We start from the raw sequence: 11412 nt of genomic DNA on the forward strand, positions 1-11412 counted from the left end.
CATTCCGCGACAGAAATTAGTCATGCGACATATCCCACGCAGACATCTGTCGCAAGACAGAACCCGCGGCAGATAATACTTCCGTGCGACACAACCCGCGACAGGCCTCTTTGTCGCACGACAAAGGACAAGAACAATGTCGCATGACACAACCCACTACAGACACCTTTGTCGCAAGACAAAGAACAAGAGAGAAGCCTTTTTTGCGACAGAACCCACTACAGGCAGTTTTGTCGTTGCGACAAAACCCGCGACACAAGCCTCTGTCGCACGACAAAAGCACAACTGACACGCTTGTCGCAAGACAAAAATATGTGTCGCGCGACATATTCACGACACAAAATTCTGTCGCGCATTTTGATCGGGGCCAGCTAAGGCAATGGCTAGAGTGGAGGCGTGGCAGGGGGCCAGAAGAGGCCCTGTAAAGTATTGCAGGAATAAAATAAATTTCAGAATGCCCTTTCAACGTAACCTAAAGAAGCACAAAAGAAATAAAAAACACAAGCACTTCCTCCCCTCGTCCTTCTTTAAAGTTTTGTTATTGTTTCCGTTTGATGTACAATACCGTATCGCCCAGCATAACTGCTATCGCCATCTATGAACCGGCAACGGCACCAATCTTTTCATTCCTTCTTTCCTTCTTTCCCCTCACCCCTCAGACTATATAATACCCCTTGATCTGGAAATAAAGCGCAGTACTTTTGGCCTGGCTACGCTGCCAGATGCATCACTCGGGAGCGGCGTTCCCATTGACTACGCTTTTCCAACAGTGGCGTTCCCATTGACTGCGCCTTTCCAACAGTGGCGACGAGGCTGAAGCAAGGATATCGGGCCCAGGACAACGCCAGACATGTGTCACAAGCTGCCGGACTTCGATGAGGAAAAAGATAAGTGGCAAGCTTACCTGGTGAAAGTAGAAGCGTACTTTGAGGCCAATGAAATCTCAGCTGATGCAAAGAGGAGGGCTTTACTAGTAGCCGCCCTTGGGACAAAGACCGTTCAAGTTTTATGCAGTTAAAGTAGCGCCAGCAAAAACAAGTTCGTTGAGCTACGACAAGGTAGTCGAGACCTTGAACAGCTACTATGATCCTACACCAAACGAAATAGCAGAAAGTTTTAAGTTCTTCAACCGCTATCAGAAAGAAGAAGAATCCGTGCAGGAATTTATTGTCGCTATAGCAAATAGCACAGAACTGCAATTTTTCGTCTATGCTAGACAGAATGATCAGAATGATCGTGTGTGGCGTCCGATCATAGTTTACAAAAGCAGCTTCTGGCAATAAAAGACCTGTCGCTAAAGGAAGCGGAGGCTCTAGCACTAGCTGCAGAAAGCGCCGAACTAGATTCGCGAGGCATAACCGGCGAGGCTCGGGATCCAAACGTGTTCAAGATAACTCATCGGCGCCAATCAGAGATACGAACGCAACCGCGAACGCAATGCCAGTGCTGCGGTAACTACGGCCACAAGACTGCAGTATGTCGCTTTAAAGACGGCAATGTTTCAAATGCAGACGATACGGGCATCTAGCGAAGATGTGCTCAGTGGCTGACAGCGTTAACAGAACTGGTACCATGGAAGCACAGAAGCGGCAGGAATCGGAAGACAGTGATAGCAGTACATCGCAGATATGGTCCCTCCGTACGGCGGCGCAGACGCTGCTACCGCCCATTCAGGAAACATTCACATGGAACGGCGTTGACCTAAAAATGGACGTTGATACTGGATCCCCAGTCTGCGTCATTTCAAAAGCTATTTATGACAAACATCGCAATGAATGGCCTCCGCTCGCGAAATCGCCGATAAAGTTATCGTGCTATCTTGGAAAGCTACCAGTGCTGGGCGTCATGAACATGGAAGTGCGTTATCAAGCAACTACAGTGGAATGCAATCTGGTGGTGTTAAACTGCAGAGGCCCCAGTCTTTGTGGCCGGGATTTATTGCAGAAACTGAAGGACACCGGAATGACTCTCCTGCCCGTAAAGGCGCAGACTAACGTGGCCATCATGGTTCCGCCAGTTGCCCATCAACCTGCCGGGGAAATTCTGAACAGCTATGCTGATCTTTTCGGCGAGAGCACCGGACTCTTGAAAGACCCGCCAGCACGGATTCATCTCAAGAGCGGAGCAACCCCCAAGTTTTTCAATGCAAGGAAGGTTCCTTTTGCGTACAAAGAAAAAGTTTCACAGGAGTTGGATAGGCTTACGGAAGCAGGGATAATATCGCCTGTACCATATTCGGAATGAGCCACACCCATTGTTCCCGTCTTGAAGAAGGACGGCTCAGTGCGCCTCTGCGGAGATTTTAAAGCCACACTAAATCCTGTGTGTGAGATTGAGCAATACCTGCTACCAGTTATTGACGACATGTTTGCCAATTTAGCGAGGGGAGAACGGTTCAGTGTGCTAGACCTGCGAGATGCCTATAGCCAGGTAGCGTTGGACGAGGAGTCGCCGAAACTGGCCGTCATCAACACTCTAAAAGGGCTATGCTGCTACAATCGGCTACCATTTGGAATCTCTTCTGCGCCAGCAATCTTTCAGCGGAAAATTGAATCCGTGCTTCAAGGGTTAACCGGCGTGCAGGCTATCTTGACGATGTGCTGATAGCTGACAAGAGCCAAGATGACTCAAACCTGAAAGCAGTACTGCAACGCTTCAGGGAAAATGGCATTAAGCTGCGCGCTGACAAATGTCGCTTCGCCGAGCAAGCAGTAACATATATCGGTTACCGCATTGATAAAAACTGGTTGCACCCGGTTGACAAGAACATCGACGATATCAGACTAGCCCCTTCTCCGCGTAATGTTAAAGTTGCGTGCCTTTCCTGGGTTTATCACCTTCTACCATAAGTTTCTCCCTAACCTCTCCACCTTACTTGCGCCCTTGTATAAGCTACTGACGAAAGGAGCCAGGTGGATGTGGAGCGATAAAGAACAAGCATCATTCGACCTGTCGAAAAAGGCTCTTTGCGCAGCCCCTGTGTTGACATATTACAATCCGAAGCTCGAACTACTTTTGGGTGCGATGCCTCTCCTCACGGTGTGGGAGCGGCACTTTTCCATCGCATTAATGGGGAAATGAGGCCCATCGGAGTTCGGTCCTGGACCTTAACTTCGGCCGAAAAGAAGTATTCTCAGATCGGACGTGAAGCGTTGGCTCTCGTTTTTGGTGTTTCACGTTTCCGGGACCACCTCCTTGGCCGGGATTTCACCCTGGTGACGATCATCGGCCACTGCTCGGCCTTCTACGAATGGATCGTCAGACCCCCATCATGGCCGGCGCGAGAATACAGAGATGGGCTCTTCTGCTGGGAGCGTACAAATACAAGCTGCTTTGCAAATCCGGAAAAATGATGGTTAACGCGGACACCCTAAGCCGTTTACATCAAACTTTGCAGGAAACGGAGACCAAACCGGAAGGAGACGCAGAGTTTGCCCTCACCATCGACCAGTGGGACCAGTCGGCCATCACTATAGAAGAATTGCGGTCACGCACAGAAACGGACGTGGTTCTAGCACTTGTCCGCAGGTACGTCCAGGAGGGTTGGCCCAATGCATGTTGCTCCGGTAACACTGAGATGTTGCATTACTACAAAAGCGACACGAATTATCTGTTCAGGATGGCCTCCTACTGTGGGGCCATCGTGTAGTAGTCCCCAAAGAGGCGCGCGGTAGACTGCTGATGATATTGCACGAAGCCCATCAGGGTGTCTGCACCATGAAGAAGGTAGCACGCTCCAAATTTTGGTGGCCGGAGATCGACCGGGACATTAGCCGAATAGCCGATGAATGCAGAAACTGTGCCCAGGCTTTACCAATGCCACCAGCAGGTAAACCAGTAAACTGGCCAGCTACAGAAGAAAAATGGTCCCGATTGCACCTCGATTTCGCTGGACCTCTCAGGGACAAAATGTTGCTGATCGTGGTTGATTCCCACAGCAAATGGATCGAGGCCATTCCGCACTCGAGTGCAACGTCAAGCAGCACGGTAAACGCGCTGCGTACGCTCTTCAGCCAGTTCGGACTACCGCGTACTGTAGTAACTGATAACGGCACGCCCTTTACCGGGTAGGAGTTCGCCGAATTCATGAACAGGAATGGCATTGCCCACATTCGAACACCGCCCTACCACCCACAAAGCAATGGGCTGGCTGAACGCGCGGTCAGAACGGTTAAGGATGGGTTAAAGACGATGCCTGGCGTGGATCTCTCAACCGCACTCGCACGAGTTTTGTGTCGATGCCGGAATGCCCCAAGGCAGTCGAGCCTATCACCTTCAGAATTACTGTTAGGTTATCGACTACGCACCAGACATGACATGTGTTTTCCTCTCAGAAAAAAACCTGTCCAGAGCAGAGCAGCTACACCAGAGTCGGACGACGCCAGCGCTCGTTGTGTCGTCCTCTAATCTTGTGCTCCCGTCCTGTGTCCCGCGCTGTTATCCTCAAGATGCATAACCAACATGACCAAGCTGCTATTCTAGCCAGCGGGAGTTTAGCTCCGGGGGACCCTGTACTAGTCCGTAACTACGGTGTTGGTGACAAGTGGAGACCCGGAAAGGTGAAGTCAACAACAGGAGCTCGACTAGTCACCGTCAAGACTGAGGATAATGTGGTGGTCCGTCGTCATGCTGACCAAATCCGCAAGCGCAACGTCGAGGGATCCACACTCATGGGTACAGACAGTCCAGCAGCAGAACCAGTGGACCATCCGCTGGCTATTCAGAACAACGCATCCACGTCAGAGCCCGCAGACCCTGCTCCCCAAGAGACACAGCTGCGCAGGTCCACCCGGGTCAAGAAACCTGTGGAACGCTATGGTTATTAGGAGGAAGGGATACTATCGCCATCTATGAACCGGCAACGGCACCAATCTTTTCATTCTTTCTTTCCTTCTTTCCCCTCACCCCTCAGACTATATAATACCCCTTGATCTGGAAATAAAGCGGCGTACTTTTGGCCTGGCTACGCTGTCAGATGCATCACTCGGGAGTGGCGTTCCCATTGACTACGCCTTTCCAACAGTGGCGTTCCCATTGACTGCGCCTTTCCAACATATCGCATTTAAAAAGTATGCTTGCAGGGCCTCTAAGCTCTTTTGATGAACTGACTGTATTATCAGTGAAATTGCAATTGATGGTGTGAACAATGATGATAGAGTTTCGTAGCCTACTTGAGAAATCAAAGGAGTCAAGAAAAAGGCCCGAAAGGGCACAAAGGTTTAGTGCGAATGCACAGAAATGAATCGCGGGCAATATAATATCCGTAGGGTATTGTCCAAGGAAATATTATGTTGCTTGTGAGCGCTTTGAGTAGAAAATCTTGCATTGTCAGTGCTGTCGTCGTTGGTGGCTGAGAGTGGCCACAACCACTCGCGTGGCATTGGCCACTTTTATTTTACCGATGACGTGGCCGTGTACTGACCCGCAGGGAGCTTATGCAATGTGAAAAGCGTATATAATACGCCTGGTGCTGCCGTTTCAAGCTTATTATTTCACAAATAGGACTGTCATGAAAGTCGCGACCTTTATTACACTGATGAGACAAGCTAACCCTAGGCCACAAGAGCATGTGGGTACGGTTTGTCTAAAGTACGACTATAAGGTATCTATGTCCAGTAATCTTACACATAGCAGAGTAGCTTTCGCCTGTATGCCTGTATAAGTGCCAGCGAATAAATCCTCAAATAAATTTGTTGTTGCTGCGACTGTAGGAAGAAGGAAACGAAAATGCACGGGCGTGCTACTGTGTGATAAAGAGCGATAACCCTATTGATAGTGTGGGCATTACGTATTAATATTTTAGTCGTACCGAACAGCCTCAGCTAGACACGAGAGCGTGTTGCTCTGCGGCTGCCACAGAACGCTTTTGTTGGCCTTCGACAGCCCTTCGCTTGAGCTAGGTACCGTTTGGAGCCGAGCTTCGCGGTCGTCAATTATTCCTCAGCACCAGCAGCAGCGATCAGCCTAGCTCGTCATAGGGGGATCAGAGGGTCGGTGTCTGGAATATAAGTGCGCGGACAGCGGCGTTTAAAGCTTCGTTCCATGGTAGTTCCTGATGGACCGGTGCCTACACGATGCGGCTAGGCTGGGTTCCACGTCGCGGACCGCTGTAAAGCAAGCGATGAGCCAGTGTGCCCGTGTCACCACACAAATCTTTCGCAGGCGAACCTCATGTAGGTGAAGACATTTCGGCATGAGGGTCAGAAACCGCGATGGCAATTTCGACTTCCTCGTCCTGATGAGCCCTCTCTGTTCTCGGAAAAAGAGCCCACTGACCTTTTTGTTGAGCGCACCTTCGCTGTCGTGTAGGGGCGCGAACTGGTCGGACCATCCGCACCGACATGGTAGACCACAGGTTTGGAGCCGTGTTTAGAGATCGGTGTACGCGCTCGTGTTAAGTGACCACGTTTTGTAGAGGTTTGGATTCACACTTTATGAGACAGAGTCCACCCACAGCTTTTTTGAAATCCTCGGGGACACGGCAAGCTTCGTCCTCAAAACACAAGGTACGGCGAGTTTGAGATGCTTGAGAAGATGCTGTCCTTGCCCCGAGTGAGCCATGCGTCTGTACTGGCTGACGGTATAGGGCACCCGCAAATCCCACAAGGCGCACAGCACCCCCAGATCGAGAAGTTGGTCCGTGGAAGTTGTGATTGGAAGGTGCAATGCCCGCTTCACCACTATACTAATGATGACGTCGAGCTGTCGCATATTGGCTGCACTCAGGTGTAAGTACGGGGCAGAAAAAAGGATACGGCTGGTACCGCGGGCCTGCGCAAGAAGGAGCGCGTTTTGTCCTCGGAGACCCCCGCGCCGGTGCAATACCCACCGCAGCATGTGGCCCACACACGCTGTTCCTAGTACACTTATGTGTAGCGATTGCAGCGCCTGCTTTCAGCCAACGGTGAATATTGAGGCCCAAGACGCGGACCTCGTCCACCTCGCGCACAGGCCTCTCGCGCATGTAGATGTTTATCGAAGTGGGATCGGTCTTGGCAGCTCGCACGTCTAGCAGTTCTGATTTGGTTGGGACAGAGATGAGCCTGCAGGTGTTGCCATATGTCTCGACTATAGTGATTGCCTGCCGGAGGCTCTTCTCCCTGGTGCCGACGGATCCTGATTAATATTTCAGAGGGTGATGCCATCGGTGTAAAGCGCATGATGCACACCCTCCAATCGCTGTAGTAGTTGGGGGATCACCATCACGGCTATGTAGAGCAAATATGCTGCAGAAGGACTTTTTGACAGGTGAGTTGGTACATGATCTTGATTTTTATAGCGCTGAAGAAACACCACAGAAAGGAAGGCACAGAAGGACAGAAGCGCTTCTGTCATTTTGTACAGCACCTTGGTGTGTACCTATGGTTCTTATACACTCCTGATTATCGATCCGGAGCAGGGCCTGACGCTGGGAGAGGAAGTCCCGGGTGTAGGCAAATTCCCTTGGTTCACAGTTTGGTATGGCCGATGGTATAGAGAGCCTTATTGTACATTGTCGAACGCTCCCCTCAAGTCCAGTGTAATAATGGCCTTGTCTCTACGCTTGGCCAGGATGACATCTTTTCGAAGTTGAGCAAGATTTCGCGAGATAACATACGCGATCTAACGCTGTAAATTGTGTCTCGGCGAAAAACCCATAATCCTCGAGGTATGAAGGAAGACGGTCGTGTACAATAGTCTCCATAAGATTTCCGACACATGATGATTTATTTAACATTGCGCAATAATTTGCCTGGTGAGTGAACTACCAGCTAGCATCCACATAGGTGCATATGCTGACGACATCTGCATCTGGGGTTCTGGTACGACGCGCCCACAACTACGTGCGAGATTGCAACGAGCTGTGTCATCGACATCGATGTACTTACGGCGTCAAGGTTTATACTTAGCGGCAGAAAGGTGTGCAGTGATAGTGTTTAAGGGGAAATGTGTCAGCCGCTACCCGATTACCCTTCATGGAGTCGTAATACCATACGTCTTCAGGCACAGATTCATGGGAGTAATTATTGACCACCGACTATCTTGGTCGAAACATGTTACTATGGTGAAGAAAAGGCTAATTAATTTTTGCCATCTACTTCGTTACATAGCTGGCAACAAATGGGGTCCGACTGAGCGCTCCCTAATACTGCTTTACTAGACCCTGTTTGTTGACTACATGCGGTACAGTTTTCCTGTACTCTCTAGTATGAGAATTTCATGCTTGCGGACTTTACAGAGCGTACAATCGCAGGCACTGAAAATATGCCTTGGACTGCCTAGATGCACCTCTAACAAAGGTACAGTTGAAGAGGCACCTGCTCGCCCAATATTCATATAGTTGTCACACAAACCACTTCGTGTATATTTACGAGCACTTACAAGACACAGCTTTCACCCACTCAGCAAGATTCTGGATGAAAGGCCGGACTGCATTTTACAAGAGCACTCCGCTGCCATCAGTCGCAAGTACCGACAGGATATGCCCTCGCATATCGTCCCGCCCAACCACCTTGGACGATGGATAAACCTTTGGTGCACCTTCGTGTTCCCGGAATACTAAAGAAATCAGTGGTGTCAATTAGTGGACTCAAACAACTTACTCTGGCGCACATCTGGTCAGAATATCCTCATTATATTCACGTATACACCGATGGATCTGTGTCAGCACAGGCATCCGCTGCAGCTGTGGTCATACCAACTCAGAAAACGACTCTGCATTCCTTTTGGGACATACCTCGACATCAAGCGCTGCTGAACTTATACCCATTTGGGAAGCTATTCGCTATATATGGGGGGACCACCTCAAAAATGATGTATACTCACGGACTCAAAAACTGCATTACAAATTTTGGAAAACTTCTTACGCCATACTGCCTATCGGTCCTTGGCACTAAACATTATGGAGCTCCCTACATCTGCCCAGCTGCAAGGCCACAGGATAATGTTTCAATGGATCCCTGTCCACTGCGGGCTCCATGGGAATGAACAGGCCGATGTTGAAGCGAAGACCGCACGACGTGCCTTCTTAGGAGTTGTATGAATAATGCTACAACAGCTTACTGGGCCCAGCCAGACGCCCGACACATTTGTCTAAGAAGGCTAGATCAAACATTAAAATTTTATGTTCGCGTGATATTCCGCGTCATCAGACATGCTTACTACATAGACTTCGTTTAAACGTGGCTTTCACGCACAAGTACTTACATTTAATTGGACAGATGGACTCGCCGGAATGTTCAACTTGTGGCATCCCAGAGACTGTGGAGCATATATTATTGGTATTCCCAGCGTATGCACGAGAAAGAAGTGTGCTAGCGGCTTCCTTGAAGCGTTTAGACAAGAGGCCTCTGTCGGAGTAAGTGCTGCTGGGCTCTTGGCAGGACAAGGGGAAGGGTGTCCAGGCAGTGCGTGCTCTTTGCCGTTTTTTGTGCGCCAGCGGACTTGATTCGCGCTTGTAAAACAAGCTACTCTGTTTGTATATGTATTTCATATGCCTTCTCCCACATCGTCACCCATCACGACCTTCTTTCTTTTCTCCTTCCCCTTCCACAGTGCAGAGTAGCAGGCCAGATTTGAATTATCCCGGCCAACCTCTCTGCCTTTTCCTTTCAATAAATACATCTATCTATCTACCGACACATGATGTGAGGGAAATTGGGCCCATGTTCCGCTTCCTGGGCGTGGGGATGAAAGTCGCGGGGGAAGTCTTCCATTCTCCTGGCAAGGGCTCTGAGCCATCCTAGTTATCATTGGCGGATTCGAGGAGTCGGCCGTACCCTGATCCGGCAGATTTGCCAACAGCTTGACTATTATAGTCTGCCAGGAGCAGTACCGCGTCTCATCTTATCGAGAGCTGCCTTAAGGTCGTGAAGCATGAAAAAAGCAGCTAGCCCTGCTTTTATTTTCCGAGCATACTGGAACTCAAACTCCCTTGGATCCTTTTTGCGACAGAGGTAGCGGGAGCACAAGTCGTTAGCCAGCTGAGCGGTAGTGCCTGGGTATGTGTACAGAACGCGTTTCAGATTTCTTTGCGTTTCACTGCGTGTGCTGGCCGGGTCGATAGCCATGCGGAAAACCTCCCAGGTGCTCTTAGATCTCATCTGTCTCACGGCCCTATCGCACCTTGCGATTTAGTTGGAATCCATAAGCTGGGACGCATACTGCTTGATCTGTGTGCAGTTCGGTAATGCGCCACCGGAGCCTCTTATTCGCCTTGTGGCTAGGCTCCTACTCCTGGAGCAGTCCACGGCGGGTCACCCCCAGATTAAGGAGGTGGCTATCTACCGCATGTTGGTCGTCCGTCAGCGGATACGTATGTGTGTGTTCGCGCTGCAGATCGATGAGCTGTCTGACCCATGCAATGTATGCCTGTACAGAGTTACAGCCTGGGGGTGACTTGGTGCCTGATGGAATTGAACGGCGGCGCAACACGAAAACGGACACAGACAAGAATGAGGCAGCACAAGCGCACTGGTGTCCCATTCGTGTCTGTGTCGGTTTTCGTGTTACGCCGCCGTTCAATTCCAGTAGGCCTTTTAGACTACGTTCTTAGATAAAGGAGCTGTCAGAAATAGTTACCATCGGGTAATCTATGCTAGGCCCCAGCGCATGCGAGATGCGTGCGTGTGGACAGTTATTCGTATCGAACGCAGTGGTGGCTACCGAGAGTATCATTAGGATTCTTCCATGAAGCGAGCGTCAAGGATGTGGTGAAGGTGAGGTTGGGACAGGTGTCGGGAGTTAATGAGGATCCAGTGCTAGCAGAGAAGTGTGGACCTTTGAGGAGTGTAAATTGTGGCTGAGAAATGTGTTCGGCCAATCGCCGCCCTCGTTCTTCATCCTGCCCGTCAGCAGATATTATATGCGGCACGTCAAAATCACCCAATATTTCTAGTGTTTCCCTAGCTGCCAGCCACACTGCCTTCAGAACGAGTTGCAGAACGAGTATTGCAGAGTACGCCGCTCTTGAATACCCACGCCGGACCGCGGCGATCACCGGCGTGGTCTATTCTATTCCCCTCTCATGTGGAATGAGTATGTGGCCCTAACGGGCCGTGGCGTAAACAAAAGGGTAAGTGAGCACGCCAACGATTTTAAATCCATCACTCATTCAGGAAAGCTGGCGACGCATTGTCAGAACATCAAATGCCACCTTCAGTTCGAATAAATCGCAATAATCTCGCATTATAACAACCAAACAGAACGAGAACTTGCAGACGCGTTTGAAATCAAATCCGTCGGTGCCCACATGTGTACCAGCAAGGTATCGCTGTCCTTGCCTGTTAAAGAAGCTGCCCTTCTTAGGCTATCGCGATGAGTGTGTCCAGCATTTTTTTGTTTATATATATTGCTATGATGACGAGCACGTTTCTGTGTATAAGAAGACTTTCATTTGTTCCAAAACATAGTTGTAGGTTCGCGCTGTGTGTT

The sequence above is a fragment of the Amblyomma maculatum genome, chromosome 5, assembly GCF_055883805.1.
Source record: "Amblyomma maculatum isolate TAMU_Amacu chromosome 5, ASM5588380v1, whole genome shotgun sequence".
NCBI lineage: Eukaryota > Metazoa > Arthropoda > Arachnida > Ixodida > Ixodidae > Amblyomma > Amblyomma maculatum.